General features: G+C 48.2%; 1 protein-coding gene across 6 annotated transcripts in view; it reads right to left on the bottom strand.

The window, feature by feature from the left end:
• OSGIN1 (oxidative stress induced growth inhibitor 1) overlaps positions 1–15,490 on the bottom strand; it is a 335,667-nt gene that overhangs the window by 313,681 nt on the left and 6,496 nt on the right. For all 6 annotated transcript variants that reach the window (XM_039910211.1, XM_039910212.1, XM_039910209.1 and 3 more), the window contains exon 2: positions 5,900–5,989. The gene's annotated coding sequence lies outside the window, so the exon portion shown is untranslated. The remainder of the gene's footprint in view (positions 1–5,899; positions 5,990–15,490) is intronic.

The following is a 15,490-nucleotide window of genomic DNA, read 5'->3' as shown; positions in this document are numbered from 1 at the left end:
AGCCACGTTGGGGGTGGCCGCAGTTTCTTGCTCCTTCGACTGGCTGTACCCGTCCTTCACGTCCCCTCTCCCTTCACGGACCCCTCATCTCTGTTTGTCCCATCTGGGTGAAGCATGAGTTTTGTGCTAGTTGCTTCTAATAAGCAGTCGGAGATTTCCCACTGGCAAATCTGGGGAGAAGGTGGTGGAAATTAAAAACAGGGGAAAAAATAAAGTGAAAAAAGGCCAGACAGGTAGGCAGAAACTAAGCTGCACCTCCCAGCCCAGGGTTCTCCTAACAGGACTCTAGGGTCCATGGGACTGGGCCTCCCTCTCCCACCCATCCTACAGGGACAGTGTGGGAACAAGTCCCGGAAACACTTCGTAGTATGTTGGGAAGGTTGGGAGAGTCGGAGTCCCTTAGGGCCCCGTCTGGAACAATCAGTCAATTAATCAATCAGTGGCATTTATTGGGCACTATACGAAGCACTTGGGAGAGTATGATTCACCAGAGTTGGTAGACACGATCCCTGCTCACAACGAGCTCACAGTTTAGAGGAGGCTCCTACAGTTTAGGAGCAGTCAGGAGAATGCAAACCAATCATTTCATCAGTAATGTAAGGCATTTCTAAGTTCATATTAAAATATTTTCCAATTAAAACTTTTAAAATTATTATACAATTTTGAATGAGTGGTGAAGATAAATTTACTGTCCAAAAGCAGCGAAACGATGAATCTGCCCCTACTAATAAGGTTGGGACTTGGTCACTGCATTCTCACTCAAATTAGTTTTTCCTTGTTTTTTCCTCACAGAAATAATAAATTTTCCTCAACCCTCCTATTCCATTTCTTCACTGACCTGATGAATTGTATGCCCCTTTCCCTCCTTCACAATCTGGAGCGAGAGAAAGCAGAACACTGAAACACAGAACTGTGAGAGGAAGGGCAAACCACTGTCCCAGAAGATCCAGACCAGGAGCTGTTCTGGGAGAGTGGGAAGCTAAAATAAACTCGGTTTCCCCAACATTCTCTGGACTGGGGTTCATTCTGGACTGACCCACCAAAGACTGCACTGAAAATGGACACGTAAGAAAGGTTTGGGGGTAGTCTGGCATTCATCTGAGATGCAGTGCGGCCTAATGGGTAGAGCACGGGCCTGGGAGTCAGAAGGACCTGGTTCTAATCCCAGCTCCGCCACTTATCTGCTGTGTGACCTCGGGCACGTCGATTAACTCCTCTGTGCCGAGGTTACCTCGTCTGTAAAATGGGGATGAAAACCTATGAATGAACCCCATGTGGGACATGGACTGTGTCTAACCTGATTAGGTTGCATCAACCCCCGCGCTTAATAAGCGCTTTACAAATACCTAAAAAAAAAAAGAAAAAAGGAATACTAGAGGAGATTCACTACCGTAAATTCCTTCAACTCTCTCTGCTAATAATCCTTTTAATCTACAACCTAGTTAAGAAGTGATATTGCTTCCACTGTCGTGGGGATAATGTGACCAGACATCCTGATCTGGGACTTTGGGGGCTGGGGTGGTCATCCCACCAACAGAAACACATAAGGCTGGGATCATCGGCGTCCCACCTTCAGCTAGAATGGCGGGAGGGAACCCTATGGGGCCACGGATACAGGAGTGAGGCCCTCCAAGAAGGTGGCTTACTTGCAAAATTGCCCCTTGTTTGCAATGGGGAGAAGCAGCATGGCCCAGTGGAAAGAGCCCGGGATTGGGAGTCAGAGGTCATGGGTTCGAATCCCAGCTCTGCCACTCGTCCGCTGTGTGACTGTGGGCAAGTCACTTCACTTCTCTGGGCCTCAGTTACCTCATCTGTAAAATGGGGATTAAGACTGTGAGCCTCACGTGGGACAACCTGATTACCCTGTATCTCCCCCAGCACTTAGAACAGTGCTCTGCACATAGTAAGCGCTTAACAAATACCAACATTATTATTATTTTTATATTATGCAGGATCATATAAGAATTAAGTCTAGCAATAAGGGGAGCAGGAGAAAAAAGACCAGAAGAGAGATTGCCACTCTCCCAAGTGCCGCATACAATAGATACTGGATGAATTAACCCTACTTTCTACCCCAGAGTTCTGGTCTTAAAGCAGAAACTCCCCATCTCTTGGCTAGTTATGGGCAGGGAACATGTCTGCTAATTCTGTTGCACCGTTCTCTCCCAAGGGCTTAGTACAGTGCTCTGCACATAGTAAGAGCTCAATAAATTCCATTGATTGACTATCAAGAGCATGAGTTTTCCTGAATGTGAGGTTCATCATGAATATAAACTTATCAAACCCAATATAAACCCCGATTAGACTGTAAGCCCGTCAAAGGGCAGGGACTGACTCTATCTGTTACCAATTTGTACATTCCAAGCGCTTAGTACAGTGCTCTGCACATAGTAAGCGCTCAATAAATACTATTGAATATTGAATGAATATAAACCCTGTGGGATAGAAGGACTGAATGAGAAGCTGCGAGGCCTAGTGGATTGAGCACAGGCCTGGGAGTCAGAAAGACCGGGGTTCTAATCCCGGCTTCGCCACTTGTCTGCTGTGTGACCTTGGGGAAGTCACTTCACTTCTCTGGGCCTCAGTTACCTCATTTGTAAAATGGGGATTAAGACTGTGAACCCCATGTGGGAAATGGACTGTGTCCAACCCGATTAGCTTGTATCTACCCCAGGGCTTAGTATAGGGCCTGGCACATAGTAAGCACTTAAACACCATAATAAGTTTTTAAAAATCCTTAAGAGCCCATCCCTGTGTTGTTTAAAGTGACACCTTCGGAAGATGCCAAGCTAGGAAAGTGGCAAATCTCTAGCCATATGGATATTCCATCCCTCACCAATGTACTCCTAGGAAGCTGGTTTTCCAAAGCAGCAAGACTCCATTTAATAAGACCTATTCTAAGAAGAGGAAAGAGCCATTCTAGTACGTTTGCTCTCTCTGAACTTCCTTAAGAACTTTCCTTGGATCTTTAAGAATGATCTTACGATCTAGAAGAGCCGAGTCCGACCGCTCTGATCAGAGACGTTTACAAGCGGCAGCTCTCCGCCCTGGTTACCTAGCCCCCGTCAAATTAGCATGTTCCTGAAATCATCCTAATGGGTCACGCTGAATTACATACACCTTCGTATTGCACAAGATAGAGGCTATTCACATCTTAGGTGGATGTGTTGAAATAACGTACAGTCAATGGATATGCAATCATTCAATTATCCTACACAGTGAGTTTCTTTCCAATGGGCCCCTGTGACATCAATGGAGTTTTCCTTTTTTTTTTTTTAAACACAATTTGTATTTACGGGTTTAAATAAACAGGGAACAAGAAAACATAAAAAAACCCAATCTAATTGCCATCCTTATGCATTGTGTATGAGTTGCAATTTGAATATACTCAAAGTGATGAATGGGTCATCATTTATCTCATTCGATCTCAGGTGGGCAGGAAAATAACATGTCACAACACGTAAAGTACATTCCATAATCATTGGTAGCTTAAACATAATGCGCACGATTCGTTCAGCATAGTAAGTTATGCATTTGACGGAGAAAATTGAAGCCTACCCGGGCCTGATAATGGAGGAAGCAATTAAGGTATTGAGTGAATTTACTGATGTCTGAATTTTTAAAAACTTTTTAAAAGTTTAGCTCTTTTTTTTTTTTTGGAAGACCCTTTTTTTCCAGGAGAAAAACCCATTTCTGGCCCCAATCTGGACAGGTGGGGTCTAATGTTACGTGACAATTTAACCTAGCTGGGATTGCCTCATGCAGACCTGATTAATATTTTTTTTGGAGCTATGGACCACTAATCCCACTTCAGACCCTGCCTCAGGAACCCAGATGTCAGTTTATCCTCTGTTAAAAACTGCATTTCAGGCTTTTCTACTGCCCTACTCTCTCCATCTGATCGGAGACCATCTCTGATTGGATGGTGATTCTTTCCATTTGATCAGATAACATCTGTGCGTAGAGGACAAGTGCAGAAAATATGATATCAAGATGGCACTGTGAGGCCTTCAGAGAGCTCCAAATGGTGGACAATAAAAAGATCAAACACCATTCCTACAAATGTGACAAGAACAACAAAAAAAACAAACACCACAAATTCAAAATGATTGGTTTGGCTCAAGAATGACAAAATGACCAGCGGTAAGGCCAAAACAACTTTAAGTCAGCGCTGTAGGGCCATTTTTTAATATTCAGACATCAGTAAATTAATTCAATACCGTAAGTGCTTTCTCCATGATCAGGCCCGGGTAGGCTTCAATTTACACCATCAAATGCATAACTTACTATGTTGAACAAATCGTGTACATTACGTTTAAGCTACCAATGATTTTGTAATGTACTTCACATGTTGTGACATGTTACTTTCCTGCCCCTCTGAGATCGAATCAGAACCAAATAATATTTTTTAAACCACCTGGTGAGGAGGATGGTGAGAGAAAAATCATTCCCAGCAAGGAGTTTGAGAAATCAAGTTATTCACCAGAGATGGAGTGGAATGAATTGTGCAAATTGCATCGGACATATGACTGCAGATTCCCCAGTGTGCTACACATCACGTTGCTCATCCTCATTATCACCACCGTCGTTTTCAACAAGAACCATTTATTGAGCACTCCCTGGTACTAAAGGATCATACCTTAACGTTCCATCCACTCCCCTGTCTTTCCTTCAATTCATTCGATCGTATTCATTGAGCGCTTACTGCGCTTACTGTGCGCAGACACTGTTCTAAAGTCTTCTGCTCTTCACCTAGGTAATTCATCTACGAGTTCAAAGATGACAATAACAGTGATATTTATTAAGCACTCACTTCTGTGCCCAAACACTGCATTCATTCATTGAATAGTATTTATTGAGCGCTTACTATGTGCAGAGCACTGTACTAAGCGCTTGGAATGTACAAGTCGGCAACAGATAGAGACAGTCCCTCCCCTTTGACGGGCTTACAGTCTAATCGGGGAGACAGGCAGACAAGAACAATGGCAATAAATAGAGTCAAGGGGAAGAACATCTCATAAAAACAATGGCAATAATAAATAAATAAATAAATAGAATCAGGGTAATGTACATCTCATTAAACAAAATAAACAAAATAAATAGGGTGATGAAAATATATACAGTTGAGCGGACGAGTACAGTGCTGAGGGGGTGGGATGGGAGGGGGGAGGAGGAGAGGGAAAGGGGGGAGAAGAGGGTTTAGCTGCACTAAACCCTGGGGTTGCTAAATTGATCAGACCCAGTCCCCGCTCCACATGGCGACAGGATCACGTGGAAGGCAGAACAAGTAATTTAATCCCCATGTCGCCGATGAGGAAACTGAGGCGCAAAAGAGCGCGACTTGTCCAAAGTCACACAGCAGGCAAGTGTCGTTTCAAGACATAAATCTCAGAGGACGAGGAAAACTAAACGCCCCAGAGGGGACCATGGGCACAAACGCGTGGCTCAGTGGAAAGAGCCCGGGCTTGGGAGTCAGAGGTCTTGGATTCTAATCCCGGCTCTGCCGCTTGTCAGCTGGGTGACCGTGGGCAAGTCACTTAACTTCTCTGTGCCTCCGTTCCCTCATCGGTAAAATGGGGATTAAGACTGTGACCCCCACGGGGGATCACCTTGTATCCCACCCAGCGCTTAGAACAGTGCTTTGCACATAGTCAGTGCTTAATAAATATCATCATCATCATTGCTAAATGCCCCTAGTTCCACGTGTGTACCCTTCCTTCCCCAGGACTATTTTTAGATTGAAAGGGGGGGAGGAGGGCGGGGAGGTATTACGGTTTGGGTCAGTCCTAGTGGGGTCTCCCTTATGGCTAAGGTTACTAAGGTTGGCTCTGGGCAAACGCCGGGTGGATAAACAGGCCTGCAAGTCGGGTAAGGCGAACTTCCCCTACTTAAGCGTTACCTCTTTCTTGTCTGCAGTGAACTTCAGTTGGCTTTCCTCTCCTTCACTCCCCAACATCCACCAGGAAGCAGATGGTCCTGGGACCTAAACCTTTCAGGGCAAGGGAAACAGAAATAAGGAAACTGAGTCGGTGCAGGCTCTCTGCGCCTTACTTATCGGCTCTCCTCGCCCACATCCCTGCTCACATTCTTCACTCCTCTCAAACCGACCCCCCGGCCATGCCCTCTTCTCACCTCACTCGCCTCTGATCCCTTGCTTCTGTCGCCCCGAGAGCTTGGAACACCCTGCCCCCCAAGTTCCCCCAGCCTCAACTGTCCCCCGCCTCTCAAAGTCCTCATAAAATCCCACCTCCTTCAAAAACCTTCCCCCAAATAATCATCAGGATCCTGAATCACATCAGCCCTTTAGTCATCTCTTCCACTTATGAATTTATCTTTGCCTATCCTCGGAACTTGCAAACATGTGGATATTCGATCATCTGTTCCGATTCCACGGCTCAGGAACGGTTCTACGTCTTGTTTCCCTTCGGAGTGGTAATGATAATCATGGCATTTGTTGAGCGCTTATTATGTGCCGAGCCCCATTCGAAACGCTGGGGTAGATACAAGGCAATCAGGTTGTCCCGCAGGGGACTCACAGTTTCATTCCCCATTTTACAGATGAGGCAACTGAGGCACAGAGAAGTAGCTTGCCCCAAGGTCACACAGCAGACAAGTGGCGGAGTCAGGATTAGAACCCATGTCCTCTGACTCCCCAGCCCGTGCTCTTGCCACTACAGCCCCTGTGGGCAGGGACCATGTCTTGTGCTTCTGTTCTTCCCCTCTAGACTGTAAACTCGTTACGGTCGGGGAATATGTCTGCTAATTCTGCTGTACTGTACTCTCCCAGGCACTTAGTACAGTGTTCTGCAAAAGCAGCGTGGCTCAGTGGAAAGAGCCCGGGCTTGGGAGTCAGAGGTCATGGGTTCTAATCCCTGCTCGGCCGCTTGTCAGCTGCGTGAGCATGGGCAAGTCACTTCACTTCTCTGTGCCTCAGTCACCTCATCTGTAAAATGGGGATGGAGACTGTGAGCCCTACGTGGGACAACCTGATTACCTTGTATCTACCCCAGCGCTTAGAAGAGTACTTGGCACATAGTAAGCGCTTAACAAATACCAACATTATTATTATTATTATTATTATTAATCAATACAACCGATCGATTGACTGCCCAAGCACGCAGCACAGGGCATTCCATTCCGTGGGCACTCAATCAACGCCACGGCTGCAACGACTGAGCTCTGCAACAATTAGTCCTTTTCATTCATTCATTCGACGGTATTTATTGAGCGCTTACTAGGTGCAGAGCACTGGACTAAGCGCTTGGAATGTACAATTCGACAACAGGCAGAGACAGTCCCTGCCCAATGGTGGGCTCACAGGAAATGTGAAACTGACGTTACCTTGATTTCGAGACAAACTATGAGATTTCGATTCTGGGAAACATCTCCAGAGGTCTTTCAGTGACTTTCAACCACATGAACAAGAAAAGAATGTCACCTTTTCCCCCGGGGGCTGATGCCGTCATTCTTTCTGTCAGCGAAGCCTCTGAAACCCTACCATATGGCAGGGTGGTGAAGCCGTAAAGTCTTCCTGCTGCTTAAAGTTCACCTCCTCCAAGAGGCCTTCCCAGACTGAGCTCCCCTTTTCCCTCTGCTCCCTCTACCCCACCCCCCTCCTCTTCGCCTCTCCACAGCTAAGCCCTCATCTCCCCCCTTTCCCTCTGCTCCTCCCCCTCTCCCTTCCCATCCCCTCAGCACCATACTCGTCCGCTCAACTGTATATATCTTCATTACCCTATTTATTTTGTTAACGAGATGTACATCACCTTGATTCTATTTATTTGCTATTGTTTTAATGAGTTGTTCTTCCCTTGATTCTATTTATTGCTACTGTTCTTGTCTGTCCGTCTCCCGCGATTAGACTGTAAGCCCGTCAAAGGGCAGGGACTGTCACTATCTGTTACTGATTTGTACATTCCAAGCGCTTAGTACAGTGCTCTGCACATAGTAAGCGCTCAATAAATACTATTGAATGAATGAATGACAATCCAATGATAGGAGGTCACCTCCTAGATATCGGTTCATCTAAATTCTTCTTTTGGGTTTTCTTTTTAGATCTGTGGAGGTGTGGCCAGGCACCTTCAGAAGGAAGGAAAGATGAGCCACCACACTTCAGAATCGAAAGGCACATTTTATTCAAGGTACTGATAATATTTTCCAAACACTCTACTCCGCACATGAGCTCTCTACTAAGAGAAATTAACAACAATAATAATAATCAATAATAACTACAGTACTTAAGCGCTTACCACGTGCCAGGCACTGTACTAAGCGCTGGGGAGGATTCAAGCAACTAAGCAGTAAGGATTCTTTGCATTTACAGAAGGGGATCTAAAAGATTTTAAGCTTCAGGCCTCAACTCAATGGTACAGGGGGAAGCTGAAGCGAGAGAGGTTAAGCAACTCATCAAAAACCCAGAACAAGTCAGTAGAGGATCAGACCCATTGGTCCTGACATTGTCTAATGCACTGAGAGATCGATATAAATCAGCCTTGCAAAATAGCCACTCCCAAACTGCTGGAGCCTGGTCAAACCAAGAAGGGCAGATGAAGAGAGAGCTGCTAAGAACCATCCTCTCCATCTAAAGTACACCTTGAAACCAATATTATGGAAACCTTCCAAAGCTTTCCTGCCATTTCCTCTGGAATCTCAGAAAGTGACAGCCCCTAAAATTGGGAAATCCCGGAGCATGAGCTGATCAATGGCAGTAATACGCAAGGTCCTAGTGAATGGTACTTTGGGAGAAAATGCTAAGTAGCTAAATTTTGGATGTATATATCTTGACCGTTTGACAGCTGAGACTAACCAAAACATAGAGTCTACTTGAAAAATCTTTCAGACTTCAAGGGTTTTGAAGGCTTTGGGGATTTTCATTCTTAATTAAGATACTCATGGCCTGGTGGGGTGGATTTTTTAATAGTATTCATTCCCCCCCCCCCCCAATCACGACCTTCTAGACAACATTACTGTCTAGTGTGCAAGAACGGTTTATTTTAATGAAGATAAAACTGCATTTAGCAGAAATCCACTTGGATGTGGTTTAAAGCACAGAAACAGACTATCCCCCACCTCCTCCCATCCAACCCACTCAGACGCCCCCAAGTCAGAATTTTGCTAAAAAGTGTCAAATAAATCTCCATTATTGCTTCAAAGTAATTCTAGCTAATTAGTTTGAGACTAATTAAATAATTTACTTTTGCAATCAGATACCCTCCACGGCTAATACACTGCATATTTTATATTTTGATGAAATCAATTTCCACTTGACAAGTGACAGGACCCTTAGTTTGACCAAAAAAAAACATGCTTGACATTCCCATTATTAATAATATGCTAAGTTACACTTCCTTGAGCCTGCTAGTCGAATACTTTATAAACATGCCAACAGAATTCGGATACAGCACGGTGGCAAACATCATCTATAGCCAAGGGAACTGAGGTTGAAGCAGTGGCAATATTCATTCATTCATTCATTCATTCAATAGTATTTATTGAGCGCTTACTATGTGCAGAGCACTGTACTAAGCGCTTGGAATGTACAAATCGGTAACAGATAGAGACAATCCCTACCCTTTGACGGGCTTACAGTCTAATCGGGGGAGACGGACAGACAAAAACAATAGCAATAAATAGAATCAAGGGGATGAACATCTCATTAACAAAATAAATAGGGTCATGAAAATATATACAGTTGAGCGGACGAGTACAGTGCTGAGGGGAGGGGAAGGGAGGGGGGAGAAGCAGAGGGAAAGGGGGGAAAAGAGGGCTTAGCTGAGGAGAGGTGAAGGGGAGGGTAGAGGAGGAGCAGAGGGAGCAGAGGGAAAAGGGGAGCTCAGTCTGGGAAGACCTCTTGCAGGAGGTGAGCTTTAAGTAGGGTTTTGAAGAGGGGAAGAGAGTTAGTTTGGCGGAGGTGAGGAGGGAGGGCGTTCCAGGACCGCAGGAGGACGTGGCCCAGGGGTCGACGGCAGGATAGGCAAGAACGGGGGACGGTGAGGTGGGCGGCAGAGGAGTGGAGCGTGCAGGTTGGGCAGTGGAAAGAGAGAAGGGAGGAGAGGTAGGAAGGGGCAAGGTGATGGAGAACCTTGAAGCCTAGAGTGAGAAGGTTTTGTTTCGTGCGGAGGTTGATAGGCAGCCACTGGAGGTTTTTAAGAAGGGGAGTGACATGCCCAGAGCATTTCTGCGGGAAGATGAGCCGGGCAGCGGAGTGAAGAATAGACTGGAGCAGGGAGAGAGAGGAGGAAGGGAGATCAGAGAGAAGGCTGACACGATAATCCAGGCGGGATGTTACGAGAGTAAGCCTGTCAAACGGCAGGGACTGTCTCTATCTGTTGCCGACTTGTTCATCCCAAGCGCTTAGTACAGTGCTCTGCACATAGTAAGCGCTCAATAAATACTATTGAATGAATGAGAGCCTGTGCCAGTAAGATAGCCGTTTGGGTGGAGAAGAAAGGGCAGATCTTGGCGATATTATAAAGGTGAGACCAGCAGGTCTTGGTGACGGATCGGATGTGTGGGGTGAACGAGAGAGCTGAGTCAAGGATGACACCAAGGTTGCGGGCTTGAGAGACAGGAAGGATGGTCGTACCATCCACAGTGATAGGGAAGTCAGGAAGAGGACAGGGCTTGGGAGGGAAGATAAAGAGCTCAGTTCTGGCCATGTTGAGTTTTAGGTGGCGGGCAGACATCCAGGTAGAGACGTCCTGGAGGCAGGAGGAGATACAAGCCTGAAGGGAGGGGGAAGAGGACAGGGGCGGAGATGTAGATCTGTGTCATCTGCATAGAGGTGATAGTTGAAGCCGTGAGAGCGGATGAGTTCACTGAGGGAGTGAGTGTAAATGGAGAACAGAAGAGGGCCAAGAACTGACCCTTGAGGAACCCCAACAGTTAGAGGATGGGAGGGGAAGGAGGACCCCGCGAAGGAGACCGAGAATGACCGGCCAGAGAGATAAGAGGAGAACCAGAGAGGACGGAGTCCGTGAAGCCAAGGTGAGATAAGGTGTGGAGAAGGGGATCTGCGGCGGCCAGGTGTATTCTTTTGAAGAGAATTCTCCCATAAATTCCAGGCTGAGCCTGAATCCGCAAAGGGTAAACTGAACATTGAGCAGCGAGCTCACAACAGCAGGAGGGAGTGTGGCACGTTGACAACATTAATGTATCTGAACCCCGTTTCACTCGCCTCACCTCAAATCCGAACCCCCTACCTACCTCTGATGGCTAGCTTTTCCACTCCTTCCCCACTCTCACCCGGGTGGCCTCTGGACAGTCTCTGAAATCCAGCATGACAGGAACGGGGAGGGATGAACAGAAGAGCTAGTAACCTCAAGCAGCCGCTATCGATCGGGGGGATTCCTGAGTCCAATAAGGAGGGATGTACAAGGTTGCGATGCTGTGAAAAAATACCTAGTCAAGATTTATTATGTTGGTATTTGTTAAGCGCTTACTATGTGCCCGGCACTGTTCTAAGCGCTGGGGTAGATACAGGGTAATCAGGTTGTCCCACGTGAGGCTCACAGTTAATCCCCATTTTACAGATGAGGTAACTGAGGCACAGAGAAGTTAAGTGACTTGCCCACAGTCACACAGCTGACAAGTGGCAGAGCGGGATTCGAACTCATGACCTCGGACTCCCAAGCCCGTGCTCTTTCCACTGAGCCACGCTGAGGTCCAATGTGTCATTTTTCAGCTTTTCTACGCTCCGTAGGTGGCCTGTTCGGTTTGACGTTTACCCTGTCACTACTCAGTCTCCTAAAGAATTTCTCAATCTTCATAAATTGGCTTTCTATTTCCTTGTCTATAATAAGTGATATACTAAGGTGTTCACTATGTGCTAGGTGCTGGAGTAGATGCAACATATGCAGATTAGACTCAGTCCCTGCCCCACGTGGGGCTCACAAGTCTAAGATGGAGGGAGAACAAATATTTTAATCCATTTTACAGAAGGAGAAACTGAGGCACCGAGAAGTTAAGAGACTCGCCCGAAAAGTCACAGCAGGCAAGTGACAGAGCCAGGCCAAACACCTGGGGACTCCACACTGACAGTCCTGGGCTCTTCCCGCCACTAGACAGCACGCTGCCTAGATAAGAAGCGGCAAGGCCTAATGTGGGCATAGAGTATATGGGCCTGGGAGACGGAAGGACTCCCAGCTCTTCCACTTATCTGCTGTGAGAACTTGGGCGAATCACTTCAATTTTCCGTGCCGCAGTTCCCTCGTCGGTCAAATGGGAATTAAGGCTGTGAGCCCCACGTGGGACATGGACTGTGTCCACCTTGATTGGCTCGCATCTACAAAACTCACCCATGCTGGGCAGCGACGGCACGGGAGAGAGTCGGGGATGGAGACTCAGGTTTACTGAGCGGAAGGTGGAGATGGTAAACCACTTCCCTATTTTTACCAAGAAAACCCTACAGACACGCCACCAGAAGGATCGCAGGTGGAGGGCGGGGCGTTCTGGGAGAGACGCGTCCGTGGTGTCGCTACGGGTCGGAAACCACTCGACGGCGTAAGACAAGACCCCAGAGCTTAGTGTAGTGCCTGGCCCATAGTCAGCATTTAACAAGCACCATAAAAAAAGAAAAACAGGTAGCAGAATTCCATTACAGCAGTCAATTCTACTCTGCATGTAGGATTTCTAAGGCGCAGGCTAGTACGTCACCTTGGTTTTCTTCAAGCTAACTGGCGGCCCATAACAACGCATTAACTTCTGGTGTGTGTGTGCGTCTCTGAGCCCCAATCAACAGTATGCAATACTTGACTGTCTAAAACTTAAGATGATGCTCTTAGCCCATCGAGATGGAAAAGTCTGCCCGAAGATCGGAAGCATATTCCGACGGGGTCTTTAAACTCGCCGGCACGGTTGCGCCGAACGAGTTGAAGAGGGCTGTGCCCACCATACGATCTTGACTTTTCCAACTGGCAGCAGAACAGAGAGGGCGGTCTCAACTCTGACAACTATTCAGATCGTCGGGTGAACTCCGTATCATGACGAATTTAAGAGCGCCAAACCTATTTGGTAATTTCCCGAACCACGCCCGACGGGAGTCGCCTACTTCTTTTCGATTAACAAGACAGTATAGAGATCTTGGTGCCGTTCCTTGCGATCTTCCCGTATCAGATATGTGGCAAAGATCCCGTTCGCTCTGCCACACTACCTGGCTAAGTCACACCGCGATTTTGGAAGTTCCCAGTTAATTCTTCAAGAGTTGGTCCAGAAAGATTCTGGCTAGGATGGCCCCAGAAATGGAGCATAAAGAGGTGATGGGATAGTCAGCACGGCTCTTTCACCTTCCGTCTTAGAGCTGGGAAAGATGAGGATGAGTGAATGATAGCGGGAACTTGAACAGGGGGATAGGACAGAACTGGGAAATTCCTCCAGTCAAGCAACCGGACCTAGCACGTACACCATAGGGTAACATCCAACAAGCGGCAAGAGTTCTTCTGCTCTAAATTTCTGCTTTCTAGGCCAGATTGTTGAGGTCCTCTCCTGTGCCTGACCCCTCTGCTTATTCTGCTTTGCCCGAGGAACACAACACAGGCGTGCCTCTGCTAAACCACCTAACAGGGCCGCTGTTTCGGAAGACAGTGATCCTTCGGGGAAAGCTTTCCCGATGCTGGCCCGTTTCGTTGGTTCCTCTGCACTCAAGATCCTCTCCCGACTCAGCTTTTTCGATCATTTCGGTTTGCCCGCTGGCTGTGCCTTTTGAATCGGTCTGTCTTGTCTGCAGCCAGTCGGGACCCGTGCCCGCCAAACAGAGTCGGTCTATCCTCATCTCGGTTCTCTGCTGGAGCTGGCTCTCCCTTTCTTTCCAGCCGCTGGGCCCCACCAGGGATTCACACCCCGGCTCCTGATATCTTCGGAGAAACGGGATGGCCGGCAGGGCCACCAGAAGGGTGGTTTATCCAGTTCTTCCGAACTGGAACCGCCCACGCTTATGCCGCCTCACCCTAGCAGTAGGAGGAGGAAGGGGCTACTAAAAGGGAACTGACCCATTTATCTGTGGGACAGATAGGGTGACCAGAATTTTGGTCATCGGAGGTTGAACGAGGGGAACAAAGGCAGACTGGCAAGGTGGAAGGTGGAAGGGGAAGGGGTAGTCGGGGGAAGGAAAGGGAGAGAAAGAAGCGTCATGGAGAAGGTTCCGATCCCCCACCTCCACCACCCTTTCCCCCAAGTTTCGGAGGTCTCGGGCGGGGGGGACCTGGCCAAGGGGAGCCCGGGTTAGCCAGAGCCACTGCCAGCAACATAGCGGCCACTGCCGCCTGGATGTCAGCAATACTAGCCGCCCAGCTCCTGCCGGGGACAGTCTCGTCCGACCTAGAGCAGTGTGCGAGAGGAAGTTTCTGGCATGGTCCGAAACGTGCCAGTCCTGGCCACACCCATCGTGCGAAGCCCCAGGGTGGGCTAAAATAGCTGAGGTCACCCTAGTGTTAGCAGCAACAGTCGTGACCCACCCAGGAAGAGGAGGAAGTTGGGTGGGCCCGTCTTCCTCCGCCCTGCAACCTTTGCCATTTTCCCGGTCCTTCGCTCCAGCTGAAGACAGGACCCTGCGAATCTCTTCTTCGGCTTTTTGGGTGGTGGTACGGAACTCCGACATTCAGGACCATTCCATCTCACGTGAGACATCGGGTCACATTAGGAACCAATCAGATGGCCCGAAACCCGAGAAGAGGGCCCGCCGCTCTGCCCTTCCCCCACCGCACCCAGCTCCATAATAATAATAACAATAATGTTGGCGTTTGTTAAGCGCTTACTATGTGCAGAGCACTGTTCTAAGCGCTGGGGGAGATACAGGGTCATCAGATTGTCCCACGTGAGGCTCACAGTCTTCATCCCCATTTTACAGATGAGGTAACTGAGGCACAGAGAAGTCGAGTGACCTGCCCACAGTCACGCAGCTGCCGAGTGGCAGAGGCGGGATTCGAACCCATGACCTCTGACTCCTAAGCCCGGGGTCTTGCCACTGAGCCACGCTGCTTCTCTAATCTGGGAGGCCAGTGTTTTCAGTCGCAGTGACCCTGCCCTTCCCTCCCCCATCAGGGGCCAGGGAAGCGAGTCAGAGCCCACGGGTCTTACCCAAATACCAACAAAAAACCAACAAACAAGGGTGGGAGGGCAGCTGAGTTCACAGAGAGGCAGGAAGCGCCGGTGCATAAGGTCAGAGAGGACAAGGGTTGAACAGCGAAGTGAGGCTGGGGGGAGGGGAGCAGTCTCTTGCTTCTTACCTCTCTGCCGTGAGGACCAAAGCGGGGGCTCAGCTGTGGTTGGGGACCACCTGGAGGAGCTTGGGAGGGTTTGGATGGACTCCGGTTAGAGCTGGTGCTCTTGAGCTCTGCGGGTTGACCACAAAGGGGTCCAGACAACCCCGCAACACCCTTCTCCCCAAAGCAACTTGAGCGTTGACCAGTTTGAGCGTGCACAAACACAGGCATGAGCACAGAAAAGTTTCGCGAATCAAGCATCAAGGAATATGAAAGGGGAAGAAGAGAAATTA

Source organism: Ornithorhynchus anatinus, chromosome X1 (assembly GCF_004115215.2).
Source record: "Ornithorhynchus anatinus isolate Pmale09 chromosome X1, mOrnAna1.pri.v4, whole genome shotgun sequence".
Lineage (NCBI taxonomy): Eukaryota > Metazoa > Chordata > Mammalia > Monotremata > Ornithorhynchidae > Ornithorhynchus > Ornithorhynchus anatinus.
This window is presented reverse-complemented; position numbering and strand designations above follow the sequence as displayed.